Raw genomic sequence first — 11645 nt, forward strand, 5'->3', positions numbered from 1 at the left:
GTCTTGTGACGGCCGGCCGCCCAACAACCTGCCCACTTGACCCTATCCCCTCCTCTCTTCTCCAGACCATTTCCGGAGACCTTCTCCCCTACCTCACCTCGCTCATCAACTCATCCTTGACCGCTGGCTACGTCCCTTCCGTCTTCAAGAGAGCGAGAGTTGCAGCCCTTCTGAAAAAACCTACACTCGATCCCTCCGATGTCAACAACTACAGACCAGTATCCCTTCTTTCTTTTCTCTCCAAAACTCTTGAACGTGCCGTCCTTGGCCAGCTCTCCTGCTATCTCTCTCAGAATGACCTTCTTGATCCTAATCAGTCAGGTTTCAAGACTGGGCATTCAACTGAGACTGCTCTTCTCTGTGTCATGGAGGCTCTCCGCACTACTAAAGCTAACTCTCTCTCCTCTGCTCTCATCCTTCTAGACCTATCTGCTGCCTTTGATACTGTGAACCATCAGATCCTCCTCTCCACCCTCTCCGAGCTGGGCATCTCCGGCGCGGCCCACGCTTGGATTGCGTCCTACCTGACAGGTCGCTCCTACCAGGTGGCGTGGCAGAAATCTGTCTCCGCACCACGTGCTCTCACCACTGGTGTCCCCCAGGGCTCTGTTCTAGGCCCTCTCCTATTCTCACTATACACCAAGTCACTTGGCTCTGTCATATCCTCACATGGTCTCTCCTATCATTGCTACGCAGACGACACACAATTAATCTTCTCCTTTCCCCCTTCTGATAACCAGGTGGCGAATCGCATCTCTGCATGTCTGGCAGACATATCAGTGTGGATGACGGATCACCACCTCAAGCTGAACCTCGGCAAGACGGAGCTGCTCTTCCTCCCGGGGAAGGAATGCCCGTTCCATGATCTCACCATCACGGTTGACAACTCCCTTGTGTCCTCCTCCCAGAGTGCTAAGAACCTTGGCGTGACCCTGGACAACACCCTGTCGTTCTCCACTAACATCAAGGCGGTGACCCGATCCTGTAGGTTCATGCTCTACAACATTCGCAGAGTACGACCCTGCCTCACACAGGAAGCGGCGCAGGTCCTAGTCCAGGCACTTGTCATCTCCCGTCTGGATTACTGCAACTCGCTGTTGGCTGGGCTCCCTGCCTGTGCCATTAAACCCCTACAACTCATCCAGAACGCCGCAGCCCGTCTGGTGTTCAACCTTCCCAAGTTCTCTCACGTCACCCCGCTCCTCCGCTCTCTCCAGTGGCTTCCAGTTGAAGCTCGCATCCGCTACAAGTCCATGGTGCTTGCCTACGGAGCTGTGAGGGGAACGGCACCTCCGTACCTTCAGGCTCTGATCAGGCCCTACACCCAAACAAGGGCACTGCGTTCATCCACCTCTGGCCTGCTCGCCTCCCTACCTCTGAGGAAGCACAGCTCCCGCTCAGCCCAGTCAAAACTGTTCGCTGCTCTGGCACTCCAATGGTGGAACCAGCTCCCTCACGACGCCAGGACAGCGGAGTCAATCACCACCTTCCGGAGACACCTGAAACCCCACCTCTTTAAGGAATACCTGGGATAGGATAAAGTAATCCTTCTAACCCCCCCCCCCCTAAAAGATTTAGATGCACTATTGTAAAGTGGCTGTTCCACTGGATATCATAAGGTGAATGCACCAATTTGTAAGTCTACCTGACAACCCAGACCCCTATGAAACATCCATCAAGGCCCAAAGCACTTAGAGTTTTTTCCAATTGCTAACACACTAAAATGACATGCACAGCACAATTATTTAAACTGACACAGAGAGCAAAACCTCTTCTCAAGTCTCCAAAAGTCTAAACACATTTTCTGCTTTACACACATTTTGCAATTCAAAATGGGACTTTTTAAATGCACTGTACACGGTTCTCTGCATAAGACACAACAATCTGACATAAAGTCACATGTTTGCCATTTCAAAACACTGCCATTCAAAATGACACTACATGAGCTAATTGGTCAATACATGTGCCACCTGGCCAAACACCTCAATGGTTAATTGTTACCACTTCAATCAGGAAGTAAGCACTATGAAAAGACCACAAGTGAGCACCATTTGTTTTACAACAACAATGGAAGCCGTTGCAGAGAGAGGAAGTGGAAGAGGGAGGGTGAGAATGAGAGGGGGAGGAAGAGTGAGAGGTAGGGGTAGAGCTGGTAGAGGAGTTCATGGCCAAAGAAGACAACAACTTTCAAATGAAATCAGAGCAACCTTAGTTGATCATGTCATCAACCATGGGCTGACAATGCGAGAGGCTGGACAGAGAGTGCAGCCCAACTTGAGCCGTTTTACTGTCGCCTGTGTCATCCGGACATTTAGACTGGAGTACAGGTATGTAACCAACATTTCTTTCACACTATGTAGTACACCCCATGTCATAGTGTATCAGTTGGGTGACACCTGTTTACTTCATGAATGGCTGATGTCATACACTAACTGCACAAATTTCCTGTAGAATTTACTCTACTGTGGGGGAAATATATTTAGGCTGCATTGTCCAAACCCTATATTTTTGTTTTTTTGTTTTTCTAAAGGACTGAGAGACGCAACCATGGTGGAGGAAGGGGCCAAATGTTCACCGGGGTACAGGAAGCTGCCATTGTAAACTTAGTTTTCAGAAATAATGTAATCAGATTAAGAGAAATTCAAAGCCACATCATCCAAGACAACACCATATTCAACAACATTCAACGAGTCAGTCTGTCCACATTGGCTCGCATTCTCAAGCAAAACCAAATCAGAATGAAACAACTTTATAAGGTGCCGTTTGAGAGAAACTCTCAAAGAAACAAAGAGGTCAGACGAGCATATGTGGATGTAAGTACAATATTGACTGCAGTACACTACACGCAACATTGTTTCCCAGTGTACTGGATAACACCATATTGACTGCTTTTGTTCTTTGTTTTCAGGGAGTACTGGAAATGGATGCTCATGCAATCCCACATGAGTTCATCTTTATAGATGAGGCTGGGTTCAACCTAGCAAAGACCAGAAGAAGGGGGAGAAACGTAATTGGCCACAGAGCCATTATAGATGTTCCTGGCCAACGTGGTGGGAACATCACAATGTGCGCTGCCATCTCCAATACGCATGGTGTCCTCCACCGTCATGCCAACCTTGGACCATACAACACAGCCCATATTCTCACATTTCTGGACAGACTCCACAACATTCTCATACCACCAGAGCGTATGAATGATGCAGACCATCAAAGAACCTGGTACGTTGTAGTATGGGACAACGTGAGCTTTCATCGTGCAACCCCAATCCAAAACTGGTTTGCTGACCACCCACCATTTCTCGTGCAATACCTCCCACCATACTCACCATTTCTGAACCCCATAGAAGAGTTATTTTCGGCATGGCGGTGGAAGGTATACGACCGGCAGCCCTTTGTGCGCATGCCTCTTGTTCAGGCTATGGAAGAGGCATGTGATGAGATTGATGTGGGTGCGATTCAGGGATGGATAAGGCACTCAAGGCGCTTCTTCCCTTGATGTCTGGCAAGGGGAGATATTGCCTGTGATGTGGACGAGGCTTTGTGGCCAGACCCATTTGTACTGCAAGATGCTGCCTAATTATTTTTTTTGCCTCTTTTTTTTTCTATATATTTTTTCTGCGCATTTTTTCTGCACATTTTTCTGCACATTTTTTCTTTTTCAGTTTACTGTCTTTTGTGAGCATATTTTTGTTCAGTCCAATGTAAATATATCTGCTGTGAAAAATGTTTCAACAGCATGTGTGTGTATCTGCAAATATTTCTGTGCATCTGAAGAATTTTCTACAATTTTAACTATTTTAGTATTATGGCAAAGCATACTAAAGATGAGAGTGCTTTTCATTATGCCCAACAGTGTGTAGTTGGTTAGACAAATCTGGTAATATGAATGAAGTGTGCCATTTCATGCAAACGTTTGATTTTGATAATGCTATATGTAGTTTTGGTTGCAGTGCTTCATTTTGCAGGATATATGAGGTATTTTGCAGTTTGGGTGTGTGGTTTTGTGAATTGTGTTAAGTATTTTGATAAAACCAGCCTAGTTTGCCAAATTGTATTTTAGCAATTGGGAAAAACTGTAAACATTTCACAATTGGTTGTGACCAGCCTGTTGGGACCTTTGCCTGTATGCAGCAGGCAGGCAGCGGTAAATTCAGATATTTAAAGAGAGTGGTGTGTGTGTGTGGATGTGTGCACACCTGTGTGACTTGCGTGTGTGTGTGCTTGTTTAGGTGTGTGTCCGTGTGTTGGTGCATGCACCCTCAGGTGTGTGTTAAGCAGCACCATGCCTCCAGACTATACGCTTTTTTTAAACATTTCTAAAAAAGTGTTTTCTTGAGAAAATAAATGTTTACTAGCCTACCTGTTTAAATTGGATCCCAGGATGCGGTTAGCCTCAGTTGCTGGGACCGCTCCTATCTGTCCCGGGATACTGCCAAACATTAAAGTCTAATGAGCTGCTGCTTGGCGAAGAAGATAGCCTAGCTGCTAGTTATCAATCTAGAATGGTTTCCTAGACAGTTTGAACACAGGCTGCGATGGGGTTAGCCCTTGTGGCTGAGACCACGGATTGTCCCGGGCTTGTACCGTAAATTCCGGACTATAAGCCGCAACTTTTTTCCCACGCTTTGAACCTCGCAGCTTAAACAATGACGCGGCTAACATATGGATTTTTCCCGCTTTCAATATTTTTTTTCTTCAAAAAAACACATTCTGTGACGTGCTCAGTTTTTTGCCGGCATGAAGCTTTCGTTAGACCAATGAAATTGCCGAACGGGTTAAGGTCAAACAACTTTTTTGTTTACTGTTTAGATTAAATCGAGCGCTCTCAAACTTCCCATCATTCTGATTACGGTAGTCATTTTGTCACCCTCATCATGGCAAAGACACGGAGAAATGCATATGATGCAGCTTTCAAGTTGAAGGCGATTGATCTGGCTGTTGGAAAAGGAAATAGAGCTGCTGCACGGGAGCTTGGTCTTAATGAGTCGATGATAAGACGTTGGAAACAGCAGCGTGAGGAATTGACTCAGTGCAAAAAGACAACTAAAGCTTACTGCTAATTTTGTATTTTTTGTTACAAGCCGTGTTTCGTTAAAGCCTATTTATTTTTGTTACAAGCCGTGTTTCGTTAAAGCCTATTTATTTTTGTTACAAGCCGTGTTTCGTTAAAGCCTATTTATTTTTGTTACAAGCCGTGCTTCTTTAAAGCCTGTGTAAAGTTCATTTGTTTCAATGTACCGAAAGGCACCTGCGGCTTATAGACATGTGCGGCTTATTTATGTTCAAAATAATAGTTTTTTTTTAATTCAGTGTGTGCGGCTTATATTCAGGTGCGCTTAATAGTCCGGAAATTATGGTAGCTGTTTAAATCCCTGCTTTTTGTAGCTATTTCCATCGGCCCTGTGAGCCTGTGCTGGCTGGAATTGCGTGGAGTACCAGCGTTAGCCTTTAAGCTGCTACCATGACAATGACCAAAGCCGATGAGAATACTGTTGAAGACAGTAGTGTCTATCACAGGTGAAGGATCTTTTAAACAAACAACAAGAGTTCTACAAGCAGTTGTTACAACAAGAAAATAGCTTCAAGGGTTTTGTCCAAATACTGGTGGAGTCAACTAATGAAAGAATGGACGACCTGACCAGAGAGGTCCAGGACCTGAAGAACAGTTTGAAATCAAATCAAATCAAATTCTTTTGTTCACATACACATGGTTAGCAGATGTTAATGTGAGTGTAGCAAAATGCTTGTGCTTATAGTTCCAAAGGTGCAGTAATATCTAACAAATAATCTAACATTTTCCAACAATTACCTAATACACACAAATCTAAAAGGGTGAATGAGAATATGTACATAAAAATATATGGATGATCGATGGCCGAGCGGCATAGGCAAGGTGCAGTAGATGGTATAAAATACAGTATATACATGTGATATGAGTAATGTAAGATATGTAAACATTATTAAAGTGGCATTATTTAAAGTGGCATTGTTTATTGTGACTAGTGATCCATTTATTAAAGTGTCCAGTGATTGGGTCTCAATACAGTATATACTGTACATATGAGAAATGTAAGATATGTAGACATTATTAAAGTAGCATTATTTAGAGTGGCATTGTTTAAAGTGACTAGTGATCCATTTATTAAAGTGGCCAGTGATCGGGTCTCAATGTCAGCAGCAGCCTCTCTGAGTTAGGGATTGCTGTTTGGCAGTCTGATGGCCTTGAGACAGAAGCTGTATTTCAATCTCTCGGTCCCAGCTTTGATGCACCTGTACTGACTTTGCCTTCTGGATGATAGCATTGTGAACAGGCAGTGGCCCAGGTGATTGTTGTCCTTGTTGATCTTTTTGTACTTCCTGTGACATCAGGTGCTGTAGGTGTCATGGGGGTCAGGTAGTTTGCCCCCGGTGATGCGTTGTGCAGACCGCACCACCCTCTGAAGAGCCTTGCGGTTGAGGGCGGTGCAGTTGCTGTACCAGGCTGTGATAGAGCCCAACAGGATGCTCTCAATTGTGCATCAGTAAAAGTTTGTCATTGTTTTGGGTGACAAGCCAAATTTCTTCAGCCTCCTGAGGTTTGCAGTTCTCCCAGGGTCAGCTCGATGAGTTTAAATAGGAGAACGGCAAGATGACAGCAATCTGTAAGTCATTGAGAGAGGACATCAGTTCTGTATCTGAATCCATGATAACAATGACAGAGAAATCAGATTATCTCGAGGGACAAGCAAGGCGGAACAACATGGTTGTGGACGGAATTGCAGAATCTCCACATGAGACCTGGACGGAGTCTGAGTACAAAGTGAAGGAAATTATCACTGAGAAACCGATTGATGGACTACAGGAAGATTGAGGTGGACGTGCCCATATGACTGGAAAACCGGACACTTGCCCAGGTGACAGGCCCAGGCCGATAGTGGTCAAGTTCCTGATGTTCAAGGACAAGGTAGCTCTTCTGGACAGAGCTAAGAACTTCAGAGGAACATCTTCCTCAACCAGGACTATCCTGAAGCTGTGTGCCAGAAGAGGAAAGAACTTATCCTAGCCATGAAAGCTGCCAGAGCGCGTGGGGACATTGTTTACATCTGCTATGACAGGGTCATTGTCCACCCTCCCTCCCAAAAGTCTGGAAGGGATGAGAGAGCCAAGCCTATGGGTTGATAGCTTAACCCCGCAGCACACAAACACACTTACACACACACACCAACTGGTTGATGGACTGCTAAATAATGTTTTTTTTTTTTTCTCTTGCTTTGTTTGCTCTTTTCCATATTATGTCTATCTCTGAGAAGCTACCCAGGAAAGGGCTGAAAATAGCCCGTATTAATATACAGTGTCTTGCAAAAGTATTCATCCCCCTTGGCGTTATTCCTATTTTGTTGCATTACAACCTATAATTTAAATAGATTTTTATGTGGATTTCATGTAATGGACATACACAAAATAGTCCAAATTGGTGAAGTGAAATGAAAAAATAAAAACTGGAAAAGTGGTGCGTATATGTATTCACCCCTTTGCTATGAAGCCCCCAAATAAGATCTGATGCAACCAATTACTTTCATAAGTCACATAATTAGTCAAAAAAAGTCCAGCTGTGTGCAATCTAAGTGTCACATGATCTCAGTATATCTACACCTGTTCTGAAAGGCCCCAGAGTCTGCAACACCACTAAGCAAGGGGTACCACCAAGCAAGCGACACCATGAAGACCAAGAAGATCTCCAAACAGGTCAGGAACAAAGTTGTGGAGAAGTACAGGTCAGGGTTGGGTTATAAAAAGATAATCAAAACTTTGAACATCCCACAGAGCACCATTAAATCCATTATTAAAAATGGAAAGAATATGGCACCACAACAAACCTGCCAGGAGAGTGCCGCCCACCAAAACTCACAGACCGGGCAAGGAGGGTATTAATCAGAGAGGCAACAAAAAGACCAAAGATAACCCTGAAGGAGCTGCTAAGCTCCACAGCGGAGATTGGAGTATCTGTCCATAGGACCACTTTAAGCCGTACAGTCCACAGAGTTGGGCTTGACGGAAGAGTGGCCAGAAAAAGACATTGCTTAAAGAAAGAAATTGGTGTTCGCCAAAAGGCATGTGTGAGTCTCCCCAAACATATGGAAGAAGGTACTCTGGTCAGATGAGTCTAAAATTGAGCTATTTGGCCATCAAGGAAAATGCTATGTCTTGCGCAAACCAAACACCTCTCATCACCCCAAGAATACCATCCCCAGTGGTGGCAGCATCATGCTGTGGGGATGTTTTTCATCGGCAGGGACTGGAAAACTGGTCAGAATTGAAGGAATGATGGATGGCGCTAAATACAGGGAAAATCTTGAGGGAAACATGTTTCAGTCTTCCAGAGATTTGAGATGGGGACGGAGGTTCACTTTCTAGCAGGACAATGACCCTGAGCATACACGCTCAAGTTTTCTGTTTATTTTGTCTTATTTCTTGTTTGTTTCACAATAAAAAATATTTTGCATCTTCAAAGTGGTAGGCATGTTGTGTAAATCAAATGATACAAACCCCCCCAAAATTAATTTTAATTCCAGGTTGTAAGGCAACAAAATAGGAAAATGTTAAAGGGGGTGAATACTTTTGCAAGCCACTTGAAATAAGGTTCATGAAATCAATAACTTGCTAACATCAGATAACATTAATATATTATCAATTTCTGAGACTCACTTAGATAATTCCTTTGATGTTAACAGCAGTACCAATACATGGATATAAGAGGCAGGAATGCCTATGGGTAAGTTGTTGATGTGTATATTCAGAGCCATGTCTCTATAATTCTTAGAGAAGATCTCCTGTCAAGTGTTATTGAAGTGTTGAGTTTGCAGGTTCACTTGCCTCATCTGAACCTATTCTATTAGGGTGTTGCTATAGGCCACCAAGTGCATTTTTGTGTGACCTGAACAAGTGCAGCAAAGAAAGACTTAGCAAAGCGGCAGCTGGCTCAAAACAGAGAAGCACACATTGCCCTTAACTGCACATACAGAACTAGCATCAGCAACATGCATGCCATGTGTTTCCTGGTTGAGGGTAGATGAGAGATTAACTGTATCACTTCTTGTTTTTCTGAGAAATATTATTGTGTTGAAATATAATCAACTTACTGTACATATAGCTCTGACAGACATAATTACCCCACCAGACATGTCACCAGGGGTCTCACAAATTCAAGGCAATGCACAGTATTATATCGAGCCATGATCACATGGAACTCCTTTCCATCTCAAAGTACTCAGCTTTTATAAAATCAAATTAAAACATCTCACAACCCAATGCCTCTCCCCTATCTGATCTAGCTGTAATTTCTATGTTAATGTTTTTAAAAGGAAGTTTAATTGTAAAGTATTTTTGTCTGTGATTTATTTTCCATTATGTGTCAGACCCCAGGAAGACTAGCATCCCAATTTATTGGGATGGCTGAGTACAGGAAAGCACCTAAGGGACCGGAGCCATATGTTTAAGCTTTGTTTTGTCCTACAAAGTTAGTCTGCCCTTCATGTGATTTGTCAAAGGGCTCTGTCGGTGACAAGCAGGAGAGGGTCCTGTGCTGGGGACGTCCAGGAATCAAGAGAAGATGGGAGTGTGGTGGAATGTAGGTAAAGGTGGGGGGGAGTAGATTCTGGCTTCTTTTTTCTCTCCCGCCCCTCTTCTCTCTCCTGATGGAGGGGCCAGACTCTGAACTAATTATGGCATTATTACGGAGGTAAAGCCGGGAAATTATCCACCTGGCGGTGTGTCGGAGTCACTAGCCGAGTGACTAGGCTAATAAAGCAGAGGAGGGGGAGAGAGAGGGAGGGAGGGGGAAAGGGAGGAGTGCAGCCTCACTCTCTCTCTCTCTCTCTCTCTCTCTCTCTCTCTCTCTCTCTCTCTCTCTCTGTGTATATTTGCAGGTCTGGGCCTCCATCTCACCTGATTACATGTCTTTATTGGGATGTGGTAAAAGCATTAAGTGAAGACAGGGCCAGTGATTTATCATGTTTAAGGGCTCCTCAAATTAAATCAGGACCAGGCAAATGAGCGCCACACCCCGCACAATCATCTCACTCTTTTCTCTCTCTCTCTCTCTCTCCTTCTCTATCTCTCTTTCTCTCTCTTCATCTCTCTCAGAGGTTTCATGCATGCAAGATGAGGGCTTCTCCACCCCTCTGTCTCCCTCTCTCCCCCTCTTCCCCCTCTCCCCGCCAGGCCCCTCGTGGACCTCTCTTCTCCCCCTCTAAGTGTTATAATTAAGCAATAAGGCCTGAGGGGGTGTGGTATATGGCCAATATACCATGGCTAAGGGCTGTTCTTAGGCACGACGCAACACAGAGTTATTGCTATTATAAACTGGTTACCAACGTAATTAGAGCAGTAAAAATAAATGTTTTGTCATACTCATGGTATACGGTCTGATATATCAGAACTGTCAGCCAATCAGCATTCAGGGCTCAAACCACCCAGTTTAAAATTGAGAATAATTGTCCAGACAGTAAACAGAATTGAATGAAAGGACAGAGTTTAGGTACCTAGGAGAGGGAAGACGTGAGAGTGGATTAGATTGGCAAGAATGCTAAGTGTGGCAGAGCTAGGAGAGCTCATTCTATACTGTATATCTGATCTGATCATATGACTGATTTGATTTATTGCTCCTTATGAAATAGACAACAAAGACCTGTCATTAAGTGTTCATTTAATCAGGGAGAGGTAATGGAATGATGGTTAAATGGTACATTGGCTCTTATGGTCTGCTCTGATTGGAAATCTACAGCTTTGCCTTTTTTTATGACAGGAATGTTTATCCATTTGAGTTTAGGATGCGTGAACAATAGCATCTATTGGAATCAATACTTAACTATTTATTGATTAAGTTATGTATTGATTAATTTATTCATGGTGGATTACAACATTACATTCATTTATATAATTTCTCAATAATTGAAATTGGTGACATGGATATTTTATTGTATGCATAGTTTGACGACAACATACAACAATATATACATATCATATTGAAACGTTGTAAAAAATCATTAACATTAAATGGATATAAAAACATTCATCATTCATTCATATTTGTCTTTTTTATGTTCTAAGTATTCAGAACCCATATGACATTGATGATTCATAAGGTAGATTTATAGATATCCATTTCTTAATTTGTATTTATTTTGCCTTGGTTTTTGTATGTCATTTGTTTTGTCTTAAGAGAACTCCTAGAAGACAAAAAGTGTTCCTAATGACCTACAAACAATTAAGAAAATATTAAAATGATATAATGTGTGAGTAAATCAGAAGTCAGGGTACCGTATATGACTGATGGACAGTGTCTGCATATGGCTGTGAATGGTTAAATATATCATTATCATGTCCTGTCTCACTCCAAATCAAAACCAGCTATGTTCCTCTTTTAATTACAAATTCAATTATATTATTCCTGTTTCTTTAGTTTGGTGTTTTGTTTTATTTTGATCGTTTTATATGTTTTATGTTATTGCCACTGGGTTTTGGTATTGTTTGTCGTTAGGGCACTTTAGCAGTGGGTATAATTTGCAAGTATAATTCCCCTTTTAGTCACCACAAATACACTTAAATGATCACTTGCTGATTTAATTTAAAATCTAATTTACAATTAATTAACAGTTCATTGTCAA

The 11645-nt window shown here is 42.9% G+C and overlaps 1 long non-coding RNA gene across 1 annotated transcript; it reads left to right on the forward strand.

Moving 5' to 3' along the window:
• Positions 1-2490: 2490 nt before the first annotated feature.
• On the forward strand, positions 2491-4357 carry LOC115172801 (uncharacterized). Its single transcript, XR_003871493.1, has 2 exons — positions 2491-2813; positions 2909-4357. It is a non-coding gene; the product is annotated as an uncharacterized LOC115172801 (long non-coding RNA).
• Positions 4358-11645: the final 7288 nt, after the last annotated feature.

Source organism: Salmo trutta, chromosome 33 (genome assembly GCF_901001165.1).
Source record: "Salmo trutta chromosome 33, fSalTru1.1, whole genome shotgun sequence".
In the NCBI taxonomy this organism is placed as follows: domain Eukaryota; kingdom Metazoa; phylum Chordata; class Actinopteri; order Salmoniformes; family Salmonidae; genus Salmo; species Salmo trutta.